At 40.6% G+C, this 21618-nt stretch overlaps 12 non-coding genes and 1 pseudogene across 12 annotated transcripts; 7 read left to right on the plus strand and 6 right to left on the minus strand.

Annotated features, from left to right (window-relative positions):
• Positions 1–21618, plus strand: part of LOC130222380 (gastrula zinc finger protein XlCGF49.1-like) — a 78647-nt pseudogene that overhangs the window by 45112 nt on the left and 11917 nt on the right.
• trnar-acg (transfer RNA arginine (anticodon ACG)) lies at positions 4182–4258 on the minus strand. Its single transcript has one exon. It is a non-coding gene; the product is annotated as a tRNA-Arg (tRNA).
• trnae-cuc (transfer RNA glutamic acid (anticodon CUC)) lies at positions 4570–4641 on the plus strand. Its single transcript has one exon. It is a non-coding gene; the product is annotated as a tRNA-Glu (tRNA).
• Positions 4701–4787, minus strand: trnay-gua (transfer RNA tyrosine (anticodon GUA)). The gene is given in 2 exon segments: positions 4701–4736; positions 4751–4787. It is a non-coding gene; the product is annotated as a tRNA-Tyr (tRNA).
• trnae-uuc (transfer RNA glutamic acid (anticodon UUC)) lies at positions 4878–4949 on the minus strand. The gene has a single exon. It is a non-coding gene; the product is annotated as a tRNA-Glu (tRNA).
• Positions 7379–7450, plus strand: trnae-cuc (transfer RNA glutamic acid (anticodon CUC)). The gene has a single exon. It is a non-coding gene; the product is annotated as a tRNA-Glu (tRNA).
• On the minus strand, positions 7510–7596 carry trnay-gua (transfer RNA tyrosine (anticodon GUA)). Its single transcript is given in 2 exon segments — positions 7510–7545; positions 7560–7596. It is a non-coding gene; the product is annotated as a tRNA-Tyr (tRNA).
• On the minus strand, positions 7687–7758 carry trnae-uuc (transfer RNA glutamic acid (anticodon UUC)). Its single transcript has one exon. It is a non-coding gene; the product is annotated as a tRNA-Glu (tRNA).
• trnag-ucc (transfer RNA glycine (anticodon UCC)) lies at positions 17377–17447 on the plus strand. Its single transcript has one exon. It is a non-coding gene; the product is annotated as a tRNA-Gly (tRNA).
• Positions 18447–18518, plus strand: trnag-ucc (transfer RNA glycine (anticodon UCC)). Its single transcript has one exon. It is a non-coding gene; the product is annotated as a tRNA-Gly (tRNA).
• On the plus strand, positions 19518–19589 carry trnag-ucc (transfer RNA glycine (anticodon UCC)). The gene has a single exon. It is a non-coding gene; the product is annotated as a tRNA-Gly (tRNA).
• Positions 20561–20632, plus strand: trnag-ucc (transfer RNA glycine (anticodon UCC)). Its single transcript has one exon. It is a non-coding gene; the product is annotated as a tRNA-Gly (tRNA).
• Positions 20719–20790, minus strand: trnad-guc (transfer RNA aspartic acid (anticodon GUC)). The gene has a single exon. It is a non-coding gene; the product is annotated as a tRNA-Asp (tRNA).

Raw genomic sequence — 21618 nt, forward strand, 5'->3', positions numbered from 1 at the left:
AATCTTTGTAATTGTAACATTCAACATGCAATACAGTGCCATCAAAAAAACAAACAAACAAACACTAAACCGCATAATCTTTTGTATTTACAAGTAATATTAAGTTTTATACTCGGCCTATGCCTAAATCCAAAAAGCACTAAATAATTTACATAATTATAAATTACTCTAATTAAACTAAATAGCTATACATTACGCTAAATAACTAAAATTGGCTATATAGGCATAATCTTGGGGTGGCGCAGTAGGTAGTGCTGTTGCCTCACAGCAAGAAAGTCGCTGGTTTGAGCCTCGGTTGGGTCAGTTGGCGTTTCTGTGTGGAGTTTGCATGCTCTTCCTGTGTTCATGTGGGTTCCCTCCAGGTGGTCAGTTTTCCCCACAGTCCAAAAACATGCGGTGCAGGTGAATGGGGTAGGCTAAATTGTCTGTAGTGAATGAGTGTGTATGGATGTTTCCCAGAGATGGGTTGCAGCTGGAAGGGCATCTGCTGCGTAAAAACGTGCTGGATAAGTTGGCGGTTCATTCCGCTGTGGTGAGCCCGGATTGATAAAGGGACTAAGCCGAAAAGAAAATGAATGAATGAAGTCCTAATCTTAATCTCTGGCTATACCACTAACTGTGCTCTCTCTCTCTCTCTCTCTCTCTCACAAAAAAAAAATAAATAAAAATTTTTTACTAATGCTTTGCTTCTTAGACGTTACACACCTGAAACTTGTCTATAGCACTTGTTCACTGCTGCTCTTATAGTTGTGTAAATTGCTTCCTTGTCCTCATTTGTAAGTCGCTTTGGATAAAAGCGTTTGCTAAATGACTAAATGTAAATGTAATCTCTGATTAAAACAACAGTAATCCAGCAATGCAGCACCACTGACAAGCAAATGGCAGAGAAACAAAACAACCACATAAATAGCGGAAACAGCAGTGAGCACTTTTTCTGAAGTTATGCCTTTCTTTTTTAAATTTAATTACTGTGCGTTTAATGTAAATAAATCAATAATGAATAGGCCTATAAGTGTATCCTGTGTGTGTGTGCGTGCGTGTGTGTGTCCACCAACTGTGTCTTTCATTACTGAAGCAGCTCTCTTCCAAAATCAAAATTTACTTTGTCTGTCTAGCAATATTTCGACAATATTTAAATTTAGATGAGCCTATAGTCAAAATATGCAGAAACTGTGCAGCTGCACATTGAATCTGAGGTTTCATCTCATCTCGCTCTCGCTGTCATCCAGACATTGATATGTAGACACCACATAAACATCAAGTCGCGAAATTGAGGCCGGTACCAGCTGAAGCCCTTGTGAAATGTCAAAATACAGTACTGAAATGAACAGGTAATGTTTTTCAGCCAAAAGTCTATCTAGGATATCTCTAAAAACGCAATCAGAGCCAATGTTATTGTCATGATTACCAGCGATCTCTAACCACCAGAGGTCGCTGGTAAGCACTCACCCTCACAATAACCTATGGACTACAAATCCGCCATTCATGGACTACATTTTCATACATGCACTCCGTTCACAAACACACATGCTTCCTCATTTTGACTGATTACATTTGCACCAGCTGAGGATTGTCAGAGACTGATTACACACACTATTTAAACAACACACACTACCTGCCTTTGCCGAGTCTTGTTATCTGTATAGTGACACTACAACACAGTTTCCTAGTCTAGTTTCGCCGTGTTTTATCTTTGCCTGGTTTCCCTTTCTCCTTGTCTGCCGCCTGTCTATCGACCTCTCGCCTGTGTTTAACTACGATTCTGGACTGCCTTCATACATCTGTTTGCACCTGTGTTGACCATTGCCTCGCTGAGTTTGAATAAACCTGCACGTGGATCCTAAACCTCAGTTGTCTCTGTCGCTCCCCGTGTTACAGTTATGTAGAAGTAGTGTTGCCTAAATATTACATTTCTAATAAAATTCAAACCAAAATACAATAGCATTTTTTGTTTGATAAAAATACACGGAAACGAAATAAAATCAAAAGTTGGCTATTTTGTAATATGTTTTAATATTAATAAAAACACACTTCGACTATTTAAGCTTAACGGCTATACGCTGCCAATGGCCAGTAATAAATATTATTTTACTTTGTACTGAATTATAATGTATATTTTACAATAAAACTAAAACAATTCATAACACATCAGAACTGTAGACCTGCAGTGTGTAGCCTAAACTGTATGCAGGGGGTGTTGGTCAATGGCCTACGGCGCATAATTGAACTAATATCTCCTAATAACCTAAAAGAGCCTAATTTGAGAGATTTAAAAAATAAAAGACACTTTAAAAAAGGAACAACACGCAAATCGACAACAAATAAAACTGGTTGCGTGTTTCAGCACTTGCCGCTCCATACCAAGGTGTGGGGCTGTGTGTGTAGCGCCTTTAAGCAATGTGTGTCAATCAACTGCTGCTGGTGAGAGAGCACGCATAAGTGCGCAAAGCAGGTAAAGATATAACAAAGCAAGTTCATATTATAAATATTTTATTAACGATACTTATCGAAAATTCATTTAATTTTACCCCTCGAATAGAATTTTTAGTTACACCATTAAGAAATCAGGGCACTCTAGAGCCTGCAAAACTTTGTAATAAAATAATATTCTTAACCTTTTTTTTTTTTTTTTCTTTTTTTTTTAGAAAACCGTTTTCGTTTATTTGGTCAAAATGAATGTGGTATGTATGCTTTTAATCTATGTATAACAATTGCTAAGTATGTGATTTGGATAAGGAGAAATATGGCTAAACATGATGGGAAGAGAGTGGATATATGGCGTATGTTTAAAAACAGAATGGAGATGGCTGTAAAATTGATATTCAACTATTTTATAGTACAAGAAAAGGAGGATGTATTTATAGAAATAATGGTAAAAGGGAACGTAATAGTTGAATACAAGGACAACATCTTAAGTTGGTTATGGGAAAAATATGAAGTCTAATAATGAGTGTTGTAAGTATCATGTGATTTTTGTGTGATGTGATCATTTCTTTGTAAAAATGTAAATATTTGATTTTAATTTAAAAAAAATTAAAATATCTCATCTGAATTCGGAAGCAAAGCAGGGTTGGGCCTGGTTGGTACTTGGATGGGAGACCGCCTGGGAATACCAGCTGCTGTAAGCTTTTTAAATTCCTTCATTTGGCAGCTAATACACTTCCCAAAATATAAAAAAAAAAAAACCTCTGAGTTCCTCTCTGAACTCTGGAACCAGCCAAGTCAGTGTACCCACTTCCCCTGATTCCATTCGGGGTAAAGTAGATACAGTGACTTGGCTGGTTTAACTTAGCAAGAGCTGTCGGTGCCCCGGAGCAGAAACAGAAAAAAAAAAAAAAACAGGTAAACAATTGAGGGGACAAGGGCCTTGTTTCTGTCGGTGCTGTGTCAATGCAAGCTGAGCTGCGCTTGGCTCCTGGTGCTGCGCCTATTTTTAAATAGCTAACTCTTGACGGCTGCTCTCGCTTACGGCCATACCACTCTGGCAATGCCTGATCTCATCTGAACTCGAAAGAAAGACAGGGTTGGGCCTGGTAGGGACTTTTGCAGCAAGTAGGCTGGGTTTACGATTGCTAAGCTAGAATCCTTTGATCCATAGTCATAAGCGTTATCCTTTGTGTCACTGGCACTCCGTTCAGCACCTTGTTAGCACCTTGTTAGCACATTGTTTGAAACAAGGACAAGGCTCTGTCAACCTGGAGTTCCATCACCACACATTCTGCTTTGTTTTATAGCAAGACGTTGTGTGGATGGGATGCTCTTAAAGGATTCCTGACAGTCCCTCCATAGAACCCCTGAGATCCAGGGTCGGAGACTCTCTTCTCTCCAAGAGGAGGTTAAAAGCCATAGTTTCTTTTATGCATGTTTTATCAGAGCACTTAGGTATTGCTACAGCTCAGAGACTTACAAGTGGAAGAGATTACGCTGCAAGTTGGCTGGGTGACTTCTAAGTGGTAGGGACTTTTGCAACAAGTAGGCTGGGTTTACGATTGGTGTAGCTGTAGTAGACGTTAATAAAAATCTAGCGGTTGGGGCAGCCTTTGAAACCAGGGGAGCACCCCACGGGCTCTGTGATTGCGGCCCCTTAAACTCAACACACTCCAGAGTGGACCTGAACAGTTCCAGTGGGGGCGAAAGGCGACTGCAGTGCACTGGCTGACATCAAAGCAAAAAGACCAGAGCGAGCCAGCCAGCCAGGAGTCGAACCTAGAATCTTCTGATCCGTAGTCAGACGCGTTATCCATTGCGCCACTGGCCCTGTCTTCTTATCTTTTCATCTTTATCTTGTTGCTTGTGATAAGGACACAGCTCAGTCAACACAGAGTTCATTCAACACAGAGTTCGTTCAACACATGCTGTCCTTCGTTATTATGGCAAGTTGTGGTGTCGATAGGATGCTCTTACAGTGCATGTGACAGTCCCTCCCTAGAAGAACTGTGATCCAGGGTCTGAGACTTTCTCCTCTCCAGGAGGAGGTTACAAGCATTAGATTTATTTTTGTCAGAGCAGCTGCAGCATACTTGCGTGGAGGCCCACAGCTAGACTTGAGGGCAAGCTTCTACAAGACCTTCCCTGGTGGTCTAGTGGTTAGGATTCGGCGCTCTCACCGCCGCGGCCCGGGTTCGATTCCCGGTCAGGGAACTTACTTTTGAGCTGTGAAAATATATGGTCACTGCACAGGCATGAAAGGGCAAAAGACCTCCTTCGAGCCGGAGTCGAACCAGCGACCTAAGGATTGCCAACAACACACCTACAGTCCTCCGCTCTACCAACTGAGCTATCGAAGGCTTACGAGAGTCCAACACAAGCCCACCCCCTTAAAGTTGCTGCAGTCCGACTGCTGGAAAAAAAGGGCAGTGGCAAAAAATACTCAAAGCTTCCCATACCGGGAGTCGAACCCGGGCCGCCTGGGTGAAAACCAGGAATCCTGACCGCTAGACCATATGGGAGATGCCACTTATGAGGGCAGTCTTGGCAAAAACTTCAGTTCTTTCTAAAACAAAATTACAAAGACAATATCATGATTTGAAAAAAGCAATACCAAAAGATTGGATTGAAATAATTGAAAAAAAAAAGAGTTGCGGGATAAGGAAGAATTACCAGAGGTCTATTTTAAGAAAAAAAAAATGGAGAAAAGATCAATATGAGCTTATGTACAGTTAAGAGTTTTTATGTTGTTTTTAGATCAAAGGTTTTTATAAGACCTATAGCATTCAACTACTGGAAGGAAAGATATGAGGATTTAAATGAAAAAGAAATATGGGGAAATGTCAGAATGAAATATATGGAACCAATTTTACAAAATTGTAATTATTTATTGAGACATAATTGCATATTAACAGAAATGAGATTGTGTAAAATGGGAATTGAACAAGATATAATATGTAATGTGTTTAGGAAGGAAGGGGAAGGTTTATTACATTTGTTCTTCTATTGTGAAAAGTTGAAGGAATTATGGAAAAATTTAAGAAAATTGCTAAATCGTTAATAGGGGACATATATGTGGATGAACAAAAGAACTGGGAAAAAAAATATTTATTTGGTCAAAATGAATGTGGTATGTATGCTTTTAATCTATGTATAACAATTGCTAAGTATGTGATTTGGATAAGGAGAAATATGGCTAAACATGATGGGAAGAGAGTGGATATATGGCGTATGTTTAAAAACAGAATGGAGATGGCTGTAAAATTGATATTCAACTATTTTATAGTACAAGAAAAGGAGGATGTAGTTATAGAAATAATGGTAAAAGGGAACGTAATAGTTGAATACAAGGACAACATCTTAAGTTGGTTATGGGAAAAATATGAAGTCTAATAATGAGTGTTGTAACTATCATGTGATTTTTGTGTGATGTGATCATTTCTTTGTAAAAATGTAAATATTTGATTTTAATTTAAAAAAAATTAAAATATCTCATCTGAACTCGGAAGCAAAGCAGGGTTGGGCCTGGTTGGTACTTGGATGGGAGACCGCCTGGGAATACCAGGTGCTGTAAGCTTTTTAAATTCCTTCATTTGGCAGCTAATACACTTCCCAAAATATATAAAAAAAAAAACCTCTGAATTCCTCTCTGAACTCTGGAACCAGCCAAGTCAGTGTACCCACTTCCCCTGATTCCATTCGGGGTAAAGTAGATACAGTGACTTGACTGGTTTAACTTAGCAAGAGCTGTCGGTGCCCCGGAGCAGAAACAGAAAAAAAAACAAAAAAACAGGTAAACAATTGAGGGGACAAGGGCCTTGTTTCTGTCGGTGCTGTGTCAATGCAAGCTGAGCTGCGCTCGGCTCCTGGTGCTGCGCCTATTTTTAAATAGCTAACTCTTGACGGCTGCTCTCGCTTACGGCCATACCACTCTGGCAATGCCTGATCTCATCTGAACTCGAAAGAAAGACAGGGTTGGGCCTGGTAGGGACTTTTGCAGCAAGTAGGCTGGGTTTACGATTGCTAAGCTAGAATCCTTTGATCCATAGTCATAAGCGTTATCCTTTGTGCCACTGGCACTCCGTTCAGCACCTTGTTAGCACCTTGTTAGCACATTGTTTGAAACAAGGACAAGGCTCTGTCAACCTGGAGTTCCATCACCACACATTCTGCTTTGTTTTATAGCAAGACGTTGTGTGGATGGGATGCTCTTACAGGATTCCTGACAGTCCCTCCATAGAACCCCTGAGATCCAGGGTCGGAGACTCTCTTCTCTCCAAGAGGAGGTTAAAAGCCATAGTATCTTTTATGCATGTTTTATCAGAGCACTTAGGTATTGCTACAGCTCAGAGACTTACAAGTGGAAGAGATTACGCTGCAAGTTGGCTGGGTGACTTCTAAGTGGTAGGGACTTTTGCAACAAGTAGGCTGGGTTTACGATTGGTGTAGCTGTAGTAGACGTTAATAAAAATCTAGCGGTTGGGGCAGCCTTTGAAACCAGGGGAGCACCCCACGGGCTCTGTGATTGCGACCTCTTAAACTCAACACACTCCAGAGTGGACCTGAACAGTTCCAGTGGGGGCGAAAGGCGACTGCAGTGCACTGGCTGACATCAAAGCAAAAAGACCAGAGCGAGCCAGCCAGGAGTCGAACCTAGAATCTTCTAATCCGTAGTCAGATAAGGACACAGCTCAGTCAACACAGAGTTCATTCAACACAGAGTTTGTTCAACACATGCTGTCCTTCGTTATTATGGCAAGTTGTGGTGTCGATAGGATGCTCTTACAGTGCATGTGACAGTCCCTCCCTAGAAGAACTGTGATCCAGGGTCTGAGACTTTCTCCTCTCCAGGAGGAGGTTACAAGCATTAGATTTATTTTTGTCAGAGCAGCTGCAGCATTCTTGCGTGGAGGCCCACAGCTAGACTTGAGAGCAAGCTTCTACAAGACCTTCACTGGTGGTCTAGTGGTTAGGATTCGGCGCTCTCACCGCCGCGGCCCGGGTTCGATTCCCGGTCAGGGAACTTACTTTTGAGCTATGAAAATATATGCGAACTGCACATGCATGAAAGGGCAAAAGACCTCCTTCGAGTCGGAGTCGAACCAGCGACCTAAGGATTGCCAACAACACACCTACAGTCCTCCGCTCTACCAACTGAGCTATCGAAGGCTTACGAGAGTCCAACACAAGCCCACCCCCTTAAAGTTGCTGCAGTCCGACTGCTGGAAAAAAAGGGCAGTGGCAAAAAATACTCAAGGCTTCTCATACCGGGAGTCGAACCCAGGCCGCCTGGGTGAAAACCAGGAATCCTGACCGCTAAACCATATGGGAGCTGCCACTTATGAGGGCAGTCTTGGCAAAAACTTCAGTTCTTTCTAAAACAAAATTACAAAGACAATATCATGATTTGAAAAAAGCAATACCAAAAGATTGGATTGAAATAATTGAAAAAAAAAAAAGAGTTGCGGGATAAGGAAGAATTACCAGAGGTCTATTTTAAGAAAAAAAAATGGAGAAAAGATCAATATGAGCTTATGTACAGTTAAGAGTTTTTATGTTGTTTTTAGATCAAAGGTTTTTATAAGACCTATAGCATTCAACTACTGGAAGGAAAGATATGAGGATTTAAATGAAAAAGAAATATGGGGAAATGTCAGAATGAAATATATGGAACCAATTTTACAAAATTGTAATTATTTATTGAGACATAATTGCATATTAACAGAAATGAGATTGTGTAAAATGGGAATTGAACAAGATATAATATGTAATGTGTTTAGGAAGGAAGGGGAAGGTTTATTACATTTGTTCTTCTATTGTGAAAAGTTGGAGGAATTATGGAAAAATGTAAGAAAATTGCTAAATCGTTAATAGGGGACATATTTGTGGATGAACAAAAGAACTGGGAAAAAAAATATTTATTTGGTCAAAATGAATGTGGTATGTATGCTTTTAATCTATGTATAACAATTGCTAAGTATGTGATTTGGATAAGGAGAAATATGGCTAAACATGATGGGAAGAGAGTGGATATATGGCGTATGTTTAAAAACAGAATGGAGATGGCTGTAAAATTGATATTCAACTATTTTATAGTACAAGGAAAGGAGGATGTAGTTATAGAAATAATGGTAAAATGGAACGTAATAGTTGAATACAAGGACAACATCTTAAGTTGGTTATGGGAAAAATATGAAGTCTAATAATGAGTGTTGTAACTATCATGTGATTTTTGTGTGATGTGATCATTTCTTTGTAAAAATGTAAATATTTGATTTTAATTTAAAAAAAAATTAAAATATCTCATCTGAACTCGGAAGCAAAGCAGGGTTGGGCCTGGTTGGTACTTGGATGGGAGACCGCCTGGGAATACCAGGTGCTGTAAGCTTTTTAAATTCCTTCATTTGGCAGCAAATACACTTCCCAAAATATAAAAAAAAACCCTCTGAATTCCTCTCTGAACTCTGGAACCAGCCAAGTCAGTAACCCACTTCCCCTGATCCCATTCGGGGTAAAGTAGGTACAGTGACTTGGCTGGTTTAACTTAGCAAGAGCTGTCGGTGCCCCGGAGCAGAAACAGAAAAAAAAAAAAAAAACAGGTAAACAATTGAGGGGACAAGGGCCTTGTTTCTGTCGGTGCTGTGTCAATGCAAGCTGAGCTGCGCTCGGCTCCTGGTGCTGCGCCTATTTTTAAATAGCTAACTCTTGACGGCTGCTCTCGCTTACGGCCATACCACTCTGGCAATGCCTGATCTCATCTGAACTCGAAAGAAAGACAGGGTTGGGCCTGGTAGGGACTTTTGCAGCAAGTAGGCTGGGTTTACGATTGCTAAGCTAGAATCCTTTGATCCATAGTCATAAGCGTTATCCTTTATGCCACTGGCACTCCGTTCAGCACCTTGTTAGCACCTTGTTAGCACATTGTTTGAAACAAGGACAAGGCTCTGTCAACCTGGAGTTCCATCACCACACATTCTGCTTTGTTTTATAGCAAGACGTTGTGTGGATGGGATGCTCTTACAGGATTCCTGACAGTCCCTCCATAGAAGACCTGAGATCCAGGGTCGGAGACTCTCTTCTCTCCAAGAGGAGGTTAAAAGCCATAGTTTCTTTTATGCATGTTTTATCAGAGCACTTAGGTATTGCTACAGCTCAGAGACTTAACAAGTGGAAGAGATTACGCTGCAAGTTGGCTGGGTGACTTCTAAGTGGTAGGGACTTTTGCAACAAGTAGGCTGGGTTTACGATTGGTGTAGATGTAGTAGACGTTAATAAAAATCTAGCAGTTGGGGCAGCCTTTGAAACCAGGGGAGCACCCCACGGGCTCTGTGATTGCGGCCCCTTAAACTCGACTCACTCCAGAGTGGACCTGAACAGCTCCAGTGGGGGCGAAAGGCGACTGCAGTGCACTGGCTGACATCAAAGCAAAAAGACCAAAGCGAGCCAGCCAGGAGTCGAACCTAGAATCTTCTAATCCGTAGTCAGACGGGTTAACCATGGCGCCACTGGCACTATTTGCTTGTCTTTTCATCTTTAGCGTCTTGCTTGTAATAAGGACACAGCTCAGTCAACACGGAGTTCATTCAATGCATGCTGTGCTTCGCTATTATGGCAAGTTGTGGTGTCGATAGGATGCTCTTACAGTGCATGAGACAGTCCCTCCCTAAAAGAACTGTGATGCAGGGTCTGAGACTTTCTCCTCTCCAGGAGGAGGTTACAAGCATTAGATTTATTTTTGTCAGAGCAGCTGCAGCATACTTGCGTGGAGGCCCATAGCTAGGCTTGAGGGCAAGTTTCTGCAGGACCTTTTCTGATGGTCTAGTGGTTAGGATTCGGCACTTTTACCGCCGCGGCCTGGGTTCGATTCCCGGTCAGGGAACTTCCTTTTCACCTCTATGGTGAACTTTAAGCTCTAGCTATGAATTTATATGTGAACTGCACAGGCATGAAATGGCAAAAGACCTTCTTCAAGCCAGAGTCAAACCAGTAACCTAAGGATTGCCAACAACACACCTACAGTACTCTGCTCTACCAACTGAGCTATCAAAGGCTTATGAGATTCCCACACAAGCCCACCCCCTTAATGTTGCTGCAGTCCGACTGCTAGGCAAAAAGGGCAGTGGCAAAAATGCTCAAGGCTTCCCAGACCAGGAGTCAAACCCAGGCCAACTGGGTGAAAACCAGGAATCAAACTTGGCACAAACTTCAGTTCTTTCTGACCATGCGCACTTCACTGCCCCTCTTGCACAAGTACCATTCATACATTTGCGCACTCTCTCATACACAGTCTCATGGTTTCCGTAAGCTAGAATCCTCTGATCCATAGTCATAAGCGTTATCCTTTGTGCCACTGGCACTCTGTTCAGCGCCTTGTTAGCACATTGTTTGAAACAAGGACAAGGCTCTGTCAACCTGGAGTTCCGTCATGACACATTCTGCTTTGTTTTATGGCAAGACGTTGTGTGGATGAGATGCTCTTACTGGATTCCTGACAGTCCCTCCAAAGAAGACCTAAGATCCAGGGTCGGAGACTCTCTTCTCTCCAAGAGGAGGTTAAAAGCCATAGTTTTTTATTCATGTTTTATCAGAGCACTTAGGTATTGCTGCAGCTCAGAGAATTAAAAGTGGAAGAGATTACGCTGCAAGTTTGCTGGGTGACTTCTAAGTTGTATGGACTTTTGCAACAAGTAGGCTGGGTTTACGGTTGGTGTAGCTGTAGTAGACGTTATTAAAAAACTGCAGTTGGGGCATCCTTTGAAACCAGGAGAGCACCCCACGGGCTCTGTGCTGGCGGCCACTTAAACTTGACTCACTCCAGAGTGGAACTGAACAGCTCCAGTGGGGGGCGAAAGGCGACCGCAGTGCACTGGCTGTCGGCAAAGCAAAAAGACCAAAACAAGCAAGCCAGGAGTCAAATCTAGAGTCTTCTGATCCATAGTCAGACATATTATCCACTGCACCACTGGTCCTATCTCCTTATCTTGTCATCATTAGCTTGTTGCTTGTAATAAGGACACAGCTCTGTCAATACGGAGTTCATTCAACGCATGCTGTGCTTTGTTATTATGGCAAGTTGTGGTGTCGATAGGAGCATGTGACAGTCCCTCCATAGAAGAACTGTGATCCAGGGTCTGAGACTTTCTCCTCTCCAGGAAGAGGTTACAAGCATTGGATTTATTTCTGTCAGAGCAGCTGCAGCATACTTGTGTGGAGACCCACAGCAAGGCTTGAGGGCAAGTATCTACTCTCCCGTCCCTGGTGGTCTAGTGGTTAGGATTCGGTGCTCTCATTGCTGTGGACTGGGTTTGATTCCTGGTTAGTTCTTGAATGAGAGACCCCCTGGGATTACCAGGTGCTTAAAGCTTTTTGAATTCCTTCATTTGGCAGCTGATACACTTCCCAAAATACGAAAAAAACAAAACAAAACTCTGAATTCCTCTCTGATCTCTGGAACCAGCTAAGTCATTGTACCCACTTCCCCTGATTCCATTCGGGGGAAGTGAGTACCCTGACTTGGCTGGTTTAACCTAGCAAGAGCTGTCGGTGTCCCGGAGCAGAAACCGAAAAAAAAAAAAAACAGGTAAACTATTGAGGGGTCAAGGGCTTTGTTTCTGTCGGTCTGGTTAGTACTTGGATGGGAGACCGCCTGGGAATACCAGGTGCTGTAAGCTCTTTGAGTTCCTTCATTTGACATCTAATACACTTCCTCGTGTCACAGGTCTGCTGCTGGTGTCTTTTCTCACATTCATCTTATTTGGGAGGGGTGGGACAAAAAAAACACAGGTAAACAATTGAGGGGACAAGGGCGTTGTTTCTGTCGGTGCTGTGTCAATGCAAGCTGAGCTGCGCTCGGCTCCTGGTGCTGCGCTTCTTTTCAAATAGCCAACTCTTGACGTCTGCTCTCGCTTATGGCCATACCACCCTGGTATTTAAAATTAAGATCTAAAAGTGGCTTAAACATTGAACTTGTTCTACAACGGCAGAAAATGAGAAGAGAAGAGATTAAAGAAAGAATGGAAGGAAAAAATTTGAAAAAGGAGATGCAAGAAACATTTGTTTAAGTGACAGTGACTCAGAATGAATGGTGGTTATTGGTTTATCCAATAATTATCCTAATGAGTATTGTATGTGTGGTATCAATGAATGTAAGAGGATTGTCAAAATGTGAAAAGTTTGAAAGATTAACGTGTTTGACAAAAAAGTGTGATATATTATGTTTACAAGAGACAAAGTGGGAAGATGAGATTAAAAATGAAATGAGAAAATTGTGGAATGGGGAAATATTTAGTAATGGAGATATAGAAAAGAAAAGAGGGGTAGCAATTTTGATAAAAAGAGGGATTTTTGAAAAAGTAGAATTAGACTATAAAGACACAAATGGAAGAATTATAATTGTAAAAGTTATGTATAATGGGAAAAGTTTTAGAGTATGCAACATACATGCACCAAATGAGGAAAAGGAGAAATATAACTTTTATAAGGAAATAGATAAGTTAATAGATAAGAATGAAAACATATTTATTTTAGGAGATTTTAATGTTGCCGTGCAAAGAATAGATATAGATGACTCAATGGATTTTAGAACAGACAGAGGAAGAAATGAACTACAGAATTTAATGAGGAAATGTGATTTGGTAGATGTATGGAGAGAGCAAAATGGTGTGAAAAGAGAATATTCAAGAAGACAAATTGTAAATAGGATTTTAAAGCAAAGTAGAATTGACTTGTTTTTATGTAAGAAGAAAGAAGTACAATATGTTAACAAAGTTTTCTACAAAACCTATAGTGAGAGTGATCACGATTTTATATGGATAACGATGAATTTTAATGAGATTGAAAAAGGAGCAGGAGTGTGGATACTCAACACTGAGTTGTTCAAAATAGAAATGTATAAAATGGAAATAGAAAATATAATAATCAATAGTGTGAATGATGAAATGTTTGAAACAGAAACAAGTTTATGGTGGGATAATCTGAAAAATAGAATAAAAGAATACTCAATAAATATATCAGAAAAAAGACAAAAGGCAAAAAAATTCAAGGAAAATCAAATTAGAAAAGAATGGGATGAAGAGATGAGTAAAGTAAATGGGATAAATGTTGACAAAATAATAGAATTACAGGAAAAGCTGAAGAAAATCGAAGAAGAAAAGTGTAAGGGAGTAATTGTTAGAAGCAGAGCTAAAGACATTGTAGAAGGAGAAAGAAGTACAAAATACTTTTATGAATTAGAAAAAACAAGACAGAGAGCAGCTATAATCAAATGTATAAAAACACAAGATGGGAAAACTGTAGAGGACAAAGAGGGAATTTTAAAGGAAACTAGACGATTTTATAAGGAATTATTTACAGAAAATGGAGTAGTTTTAAATGATGAAAATTATTATTAGAAAAAATAACAGTAAAATTAAATAAAGAGGACGAGGAAATGTGCGAGAGTGAGATAACAGATTTAGAAATAGAAACAGCTATTGATCAGTTGAGAAATGGGAAAAGTCCAGGAATAGATGGACTACCAGTTGAGTTTTATAAAGTTTTTAAAAATGTTTTAAGTCCTATTTTAAATATAATATACAGTGATATTTATGAAAAAGGGGAGTTAACTAATAGTATGAAAAAAGGAATGGTTAAAATGATTTATAAACAAAATGGAGACAAGGAAGACTTAAAAAATTATAGACCCTTAAGTATGTTGAACACAGACTATAAAATTTTAGCGAAAGTCTTAGCTAACAGATTGAAAGTAGTTGTACCAAACATAATCCAAACAAATCAAGCATATGCGGTTCTAAAAAGAGACATAACGGATGTCATAAACAATATAAGAGACATAATCTGGTATATGAGAGAGGAAAAAGAAACAGGATATATAATTAGTGTAGATTTGGAAAAAGCTTTTGATAGAGTGGAACACAAATATATGATGAATGTAATGGAGAGATTTGGTTTTGGAAAAAGATATTTACAATGGATAAAATGTTTATATACAGATATAACAAGCTGTATAAAAGTAAATGGTTTTTTAACTAAAGATTTTAAAGTAACAAGATCGATAAGACAATGGTGTCCAATGTCAGCACTACTATACACACTTGTATCTGAAACATTGGGGTTAGCAATTGATAATGAAAAGCAAATACGAGGATTATGTATAAAAGGAACAGAGTTAGAACAAAAATATTTCAATATGCTGATGATACCACTTTAATAGTAAAAGATATTAAAAGTATTGAGAAAGCAGAGGAAATTTTAAACAGATATTGTAAAGGAACAGGAGCAAAAATTAATAAGGAAAAAACGAAATACATGAGAATAGGAAAAACAAAGGCTTTACCAGAAAAAATCCAATTTAAAGAGGAGAAAACCAATATGAAGATTTTAGGTATAAGGGTTGGTGAAAATGAAAATGAAACAAGGGATTTAGTGTGGGAGGAAGTTTTAAAAGGAATGGAAAAAAGATTACATTTCTGGAAATTAAGAGGTTTGTTTTTAAAGGGGAAAGTTTTAGTTTTAAATTCCTTATTTTTATCAAAAATGTGGTATGTTTTAGGTACAGTGAGTTTGCCAATGAGTGTTTATAAGAAGATAAAAGCTATTGTTTTAGATTTTATATGGGACGGGAAACCTTCCAAGATAGCTTATGATACCATAATTGGTAAAGTAGAAGAAGGGGGGTTAGGTTTAATCGATCCACTTATCAGAATGAAAAGCATACGAATAAAAACTGTAAATAAATACTGGAAAGAAGAAAAACACGTATGGAAAGATGTGATGACATATTTTTTAAATAAATGTGGGGAAATGCAAGAATATATATTATGGATGAAGCCCAAAGAGAATATGATGAATGGGATTCCAGAATTCTATAAAGAAGTTATCAAGGCATGGGGAGATTTTAGAAAGCATATTGATTCTACATTTAGTAAAGAAGAGATTTTAAAGCAACCGCTGTTTTTAAATGATTACATTAAAAAAGGGAATTACACTATTTTTTTATAAGAAATGGTATTATGCAGGAATAAAGCAAATTAAAGATATCTTATATGAAGTGATACCTGGTTATGTACAGGTGCAAGTAATAAAAGATGCAATAATAGAAAACTATGAAAACGAAACTAAAGGAGTTATTGAAAATCAATTGAATAACTTGAAAAACAATATACCAAAAGAATGGAAAGAAATGATAGAAAATAATTTGGATATGCACAGAGATGAAGGAATGGTGATTAACTTTAAAGAAAATCAATATGCTTTCAAAGATGGTATACTGAAGATGTTTTATTCATGTTTATGTAAAGACGTGTTTGTTACACCCAAAGCAGAAGAGTATTGGAAAAGATTATATCCCAATATAGAAACAAAGGAAATATGGCAAAATCTGAGAGCTTGGTGGAAAAGTCCAGTTTTAGAGAATTTTGATTACATTTTAAGGCAAAACTGTTTATTAAGCGAAATGAGATTGTGTAAAATAGGTTTGGCAAATGATGCAAGATGTAAAGTTTGTAATGAAGAAGATTAAAGAAATTAAAGAAATGATAAATGAAATTGGGATTGAAAAACAGATTGTTGATGAGGAAATATTATTTTTATTTGGTTGTAAAACAGAAGGTAAAAATACAAGGTTCATAAATTTCATTTTAACAGTTGGAAAAATTGTGATATGGAATAGAAGGAATATTGTTAAACAAAAGAATGGCAAAATATCTGTGTGTAAATTGTTTGAAAGAAAAATGTCTGTACTGCTTAATGCTCTTTTCCATTATTGTAACACGAATGACAAGATTGATGTATTTGAAAAAGACTTTTTATGTGGGAATATATATGTTCAAATGAATTTATATAATGTACATGTATTATTACCTGAATGTAATTGTTTTTAATTTTTGATATAAATGAAATTATAAAAAAGCTGCCTTCCAAGCAGTTGACCCGGGTTCAATTCCCGGCCAACGCATTTTTTTTGGCTGCTGTATATATCACTTAGTCTGTTGCCACCTTTGTGAAAAGGCAACAGCCAAAAAGTCAAAGTCAAAGGAGACCTCCCCGTTGGGGAATCGAACCCTGGTCTTCCGTGTGACAGGCGGAGATACTGTCCACTATAATAACAAGGATCTGCAGAGTAAGAAAACCCGTTCTCCCCGCACAGATCAGCAATGTAATCCAATCCTAAAAGCATTGTCTGCAGTGCTGGCACTAAAGACCTTGGCTGACAGCAAGAGGAGGGTAGAAAACTGGGCTTGGACAGTTTTTCTTCATTAATAATCCTTGCTTCTTCATCAGTCTTCGACTGGTCATCAGCAGTAACTTTAACAGTGCATCACACAGGAGAACGTTATTAGCATGTTTTGCAGCAAACAAAGCACGCCATTCATTCTTACACATTGCCCAGCTTTTACTCCACAAAATGTCAGCTTGCCCTTTCATGAGCTGCATTCAGTCAACCCTTGCAATGACATTCAAACCGGGGGAGCTCATTACAGTGAATACTGGGTGACAGAAGATGAGAACTCCACCACTGCAGAGTGAAATTATCGACCTCCCATTTTTTGGGTGAGGTTGTACCTTCGAACGCTTTATCCAACCTCAACGTCAGAAAGAGATGGGATCCATACTCTACATTTTATTTTCGCCCACACAAAGAACTCCTTGGTCAAAAGCTTTCATTTTCTACACTTCTGTGAGAAGATGACTACAAGCGTTGGTAATATAGTGGTGAGCATAGCTGGCTTCTAAGTATATTCCCAGCAAATGTATTCCTTTTGGCTGCCGTAACATTACATGGCCAGGCGCCACTCTTGTGAAGGTGTCCCATGACATGTGGGTAGATCAGTGCATTTTGAGATGGTTGGGATCCATATGCTGGACATGTTTTTCAGAGCCGAACCAAGACAAAGAGGGCCTTGGTTGAAAGCATTCTTTTTGAGCTCTTCTGGCAAGAGGCGTCCGCAAGTGTTGGTGGTATAGTGGTCAGCATAGCTGCCTTCCAAGCAGTTGACCGGGTTCGATTCCCGGCCAACGCATTTCCTTTTGGCTGCTGTATATATCACTTAGTCCATTGCCACCCTTGTGAAAAGGCAACAGCCAAAGAGTAAAAGACAAAGCAGGGCCTCCCCGTCAGGGAATCGAACTCTGGTCTTCCGCGTGACACGCGGAGATACTGTCCACTATACTAACGAGGATCTGCGCAGCAAGAAAACCCATTCTCCACCCACACAGATCAGCAATGTAATCCAGTCCTAACAGCATTGTCTGCATTGCTGGCACTAAAGACCTTGGCTGACAGCAAGAGGAGGGTAGAAAACTGGGCTTGGACAGTTTTTCTTCATTAATAATCCTTGCTTCTTCATCAGTCTTAGACTGGTCATCAGCAGTAACTTGAACAGTGCATCACACAGGAGAACGTTATTAGCATGTTTTGCAGCAAACAAAGCACGCCATTCATTCTTACACATTGCCCAGCTTTTACTCCACAAAATGTCAGCTTGCCCTTTCGTGAGCTGCATCCAGTCAACCCTTGCAATGACATTCAAACCGGGGGAGCTCATTACAGTGAATACTGGGTGACAGAAGATGAGAACTCCACCACTGCAGAGTGAAATTATCGACCTCCCATTTTTTGGGTGTGGTTGTACCTTCAAACGCTTTATCCAACCTCAACGTCAGAAAGAGATGGGATCCATACTCTACATTTTATTTTCGCCCACACAAAGAACTCCTTGGTCAAAAGCTTTCATTTTCTACACTTCTGTGAGAAGATGACTACAAGCGTTGGTAATATAGTGGTGAGCATAGCTGGCTTCTAAGTATATTCCCAGCAAATGTATTCCTTTTGGCTGCCGTAACATTACATGGCCAGGCGCCACTCTTGTGAAGGTGTCCCATGACATGTGGGTAGATCAGTGCATTTTGAGATGGTTGGGATCCATATGCTGGACATGTTTTTCAGAGCCGAACCAAGACAAAGAGGGCCTTGGTTGAAAGCATTCTTTTTGAGCTCTTCTGGCAAGAGGCGTCCGCAAGTGTTGGTGGTATAGTGGTCAGCATAGCTGCCTTCCAAGCAGTGGACCGGGGTTCGATTCCCGGCCAACGCATTTCCTTTTGGCTGCTGTATATATCACTTAGTCCATTGCCACACTTGTGAAAAGGCAACAGCCAAAGAGTAAAAGACAAAGCAGGGCCTCCCCGTCGGGGAATCGAACTCTGGTCTTCCGCGTGACACGCGGAGATACTGTCCACTATACTAACGAGGATCTGCGCAGCAAGAAAACCCATTCTCCACCCACACAGATCAGCAATGTAATCCAGTCCTAACAGCATTGTCTGCATTGCTGGCACTAAAGACCTTGGCTGACAGCAAGAGGAGGGTAGAAAACTGGCCTTGGACAGTTTTTCTTCATTAATAATCCTTGCTTCTTCATCAGTCTTAGACTGGTCATCAGCAGTAACTTGAACAGTGCATCACACAGGAGAACGTTATTAGCATGTTTTGCAGCAAACAAAGCACGCCATTCATTCTTACACATTGCCCAGCTTTTACTCCACAAAATGTCAGCTTGCCCTTTCGTGAGCTGCATCCAGTCAACCCTTGCAATGACATTCAAACCGGGGGAGCTCATTACAGTGAATACTGGGTGACAGAAGATGAGAACTCCACCACTGCAGAGTGAAATTATCGACCTCCCATTTTTTGGGTGTGGTTGTACCTTCAAACGCTTTATCCAACCTCAACGTCAGAAAGAGATGGGATCCATACTCTACATTTTATTTTCGCCCACACAAAGAACTCCTTGGTCGAAAGCTTTCATTTTCTACACTTCTGTGAGAGGTTGTCTACAAGCGTTGGTAATATAGTGGTGAGCATAGCTGGCTTCTAAGTATATTCCCAGCAAATGTATTCCTTTTGGCTGCTGTAACATTAGATGGCCAGGCGCCACTCTTGTGAAGATGTCCCATGACATGTGGGTAGATCAGTGCATTTTGAGATGGTTGGGATCCATATGCTGGACATGTTTTTCAGAGCCGAACCAAGACAAAGAGGGCTTTGGTTGAAAGCATTCTTTTTGAGCTCTTCTGGCAAGAGGCGTCCACAAGCGTTGGTGGTATAGGGGTGAGCATAGCTGCCTTCCAAGCAGTTGACCCGGGTTCGATTCCCGGCCAACGCATTTCCTTTTGGCTGCTGTATAAATCACTTAGTCCATTGCCACCCTTGTGAAAAGGCAACAGCCAAAGAGTAAAGACAAAAATCGGTCTTCCGCGTGACAGGCGGAGATACTGTCCACTATACTAACGAGGATCTGCGCAGCAAGAAAACCCATTCTCCACCCACACAGATCAGCAATGTAATCCAGTCCTAACAGCATTGTCTGCATTGCTGGCACTAAAGACCTTGGCTGACAGCAAGAGGAGGGTAGAAAACTGGCCTTGGACAGTTTTTCTTCATTAATAATCCTTGCTTCTTCATCAGTCTTAGACTGGTCATCAGCAGTAACTTGAACAGTGCATCACACAGGAGAATGTTATTAGCATGTTTTGCAGCAAACAAAGCACGCCATTCATTCCTACACATTGCCCAGCTTTTTTTCCACAAAATGTCAGCTTGCCCTTTCATGAGCTGCATCCAGTCAACCCTTGCAATGACATTCAAACCGGGGGAGCTCATTACAGTGAATACTGGGTGACAGAAGATGAGAACTCCATCACTGCAGAGTGAAATTATCGACCTCCCATTTTTTGGGTGAGGTTGTACCTTCAAACGCTTTATCCAACCTCAACGTCAGAAAGAGATGGGATCCATACTCTACATTTTATTTTCGCCCACACAAAGAACTCCTTGGTCGAAAGCTTTCATTTTCTACACTTCTGTGAGAGGATGTCTACAAGCGTTGGTAATATAGTGGTGAGCATAGCTGGCTTCTAAGTATATTCCCAGCAAATGTATTCCTTTTGGCTGCCGTAACATTACATGGCCAGGCGCCACTCTTGTGAAGATGTCCCATGACATGTGGGTAGATCAGTGCATTTTGAGATGGTTGGGATCCATATGCTGGACATGTTTTTCAGAGCCGAACCAAGACAAAGAGGGCCTTGGTTGAAAGCATTCTTTTTGAGCTCTTCTGGCAAGAGGCGTCCACAAGCGTTGGTGGTATAGTGGTGAGCATAGCTGCCTTCCAAGCAGTTGACCCGGGTTCGATTCCCGGCCAACGCATTTCCTTTTGGCTGCTGTATAAATCACTTAGTCCATTGCCACCCTTGTGAAAAGGCAACAGCCAAGGAGTAAAGACAAAGGAGGGCCTCCCCGTCGGGGAATCGAACCCCGGTCTTCCGCGTGACAGGCGGAGATACTGTCCACTATACTAACGAGGATCTGCGCAGCAATAAAACCCATTCTCCACCCACACAGATCAGCAATGTAATCCAGTCCTAACAGCATTGTCTGCATTGCTGGCACTAAAGACCTTGGCTGACAGCAAGAGGAGGGTAGAAAACTGGGCTTGGACAGTTTTTCTTCATTAATAATCCTTGCTTCTTCATCAGTCTTAGACTGGTCATCAGCAGTAACTTGAACAGTGCATCACACAGGAGAACGCTATTAGCATGTTTTGCAGCAAACAAAGCACGCCATTCATTCCTACACATTGCCCAGCTTTTACTCCACAAAATGTCAGCTTGCCCTTTCATGAGCTGCATCCAGTCAACCCTTGCAATGACATTCAAACCGGGGGAGCTCATTACAGTGAATACTGGGTGACAGAAGATGAGAACTCCACCACTGCAGAGTGAAATTATCGACCTCCCATTTTTTGGGTGAGGTTGTACCTTCAAACGCTTTATCCAACCTCAACGTCAGAAAGAGATGGGATCCATACTCTACATTTTATTTTCGCCCACACAAAGAACTCCTTGGTCGAAAGCTTTCATTTTCTACACTTCTGTGAGAGGATGTCTACAAGCGTTGGTAATATAGTGGTGAGCATAGCTGGCTTCTAAGTATATTCCCAGCAAATGTATTCCTTTTGGCTGCCGTAACATTACATGGCCAGGCGCCACTCTTGTGAAGATGTCCCATGACATGTGGGTAGATCAGTGCATTTTGAGATGGTTGGGATCCATATGCTGGACATGTTTTTCAGAGCCGAACCAAGACAAAGAGGGCCTTGGTTGAAAGCATTCTTTTTGAGCTCTTCTGGCAAG

This window comes from Danio aesculapii, chromosome 4 (assembly GCF_903798145.1).
Source record: "Danio aesculapii chromosome 4, fDanAes4.1, whole genome shotgun sequence".
In the NCBI taxonomy this organism is placed as follows: Eukaryota; Metazoa; Chordata; class Actinopteri; order Cypriniformes; family Danionidae; genus Danio; species Danio aesculapii.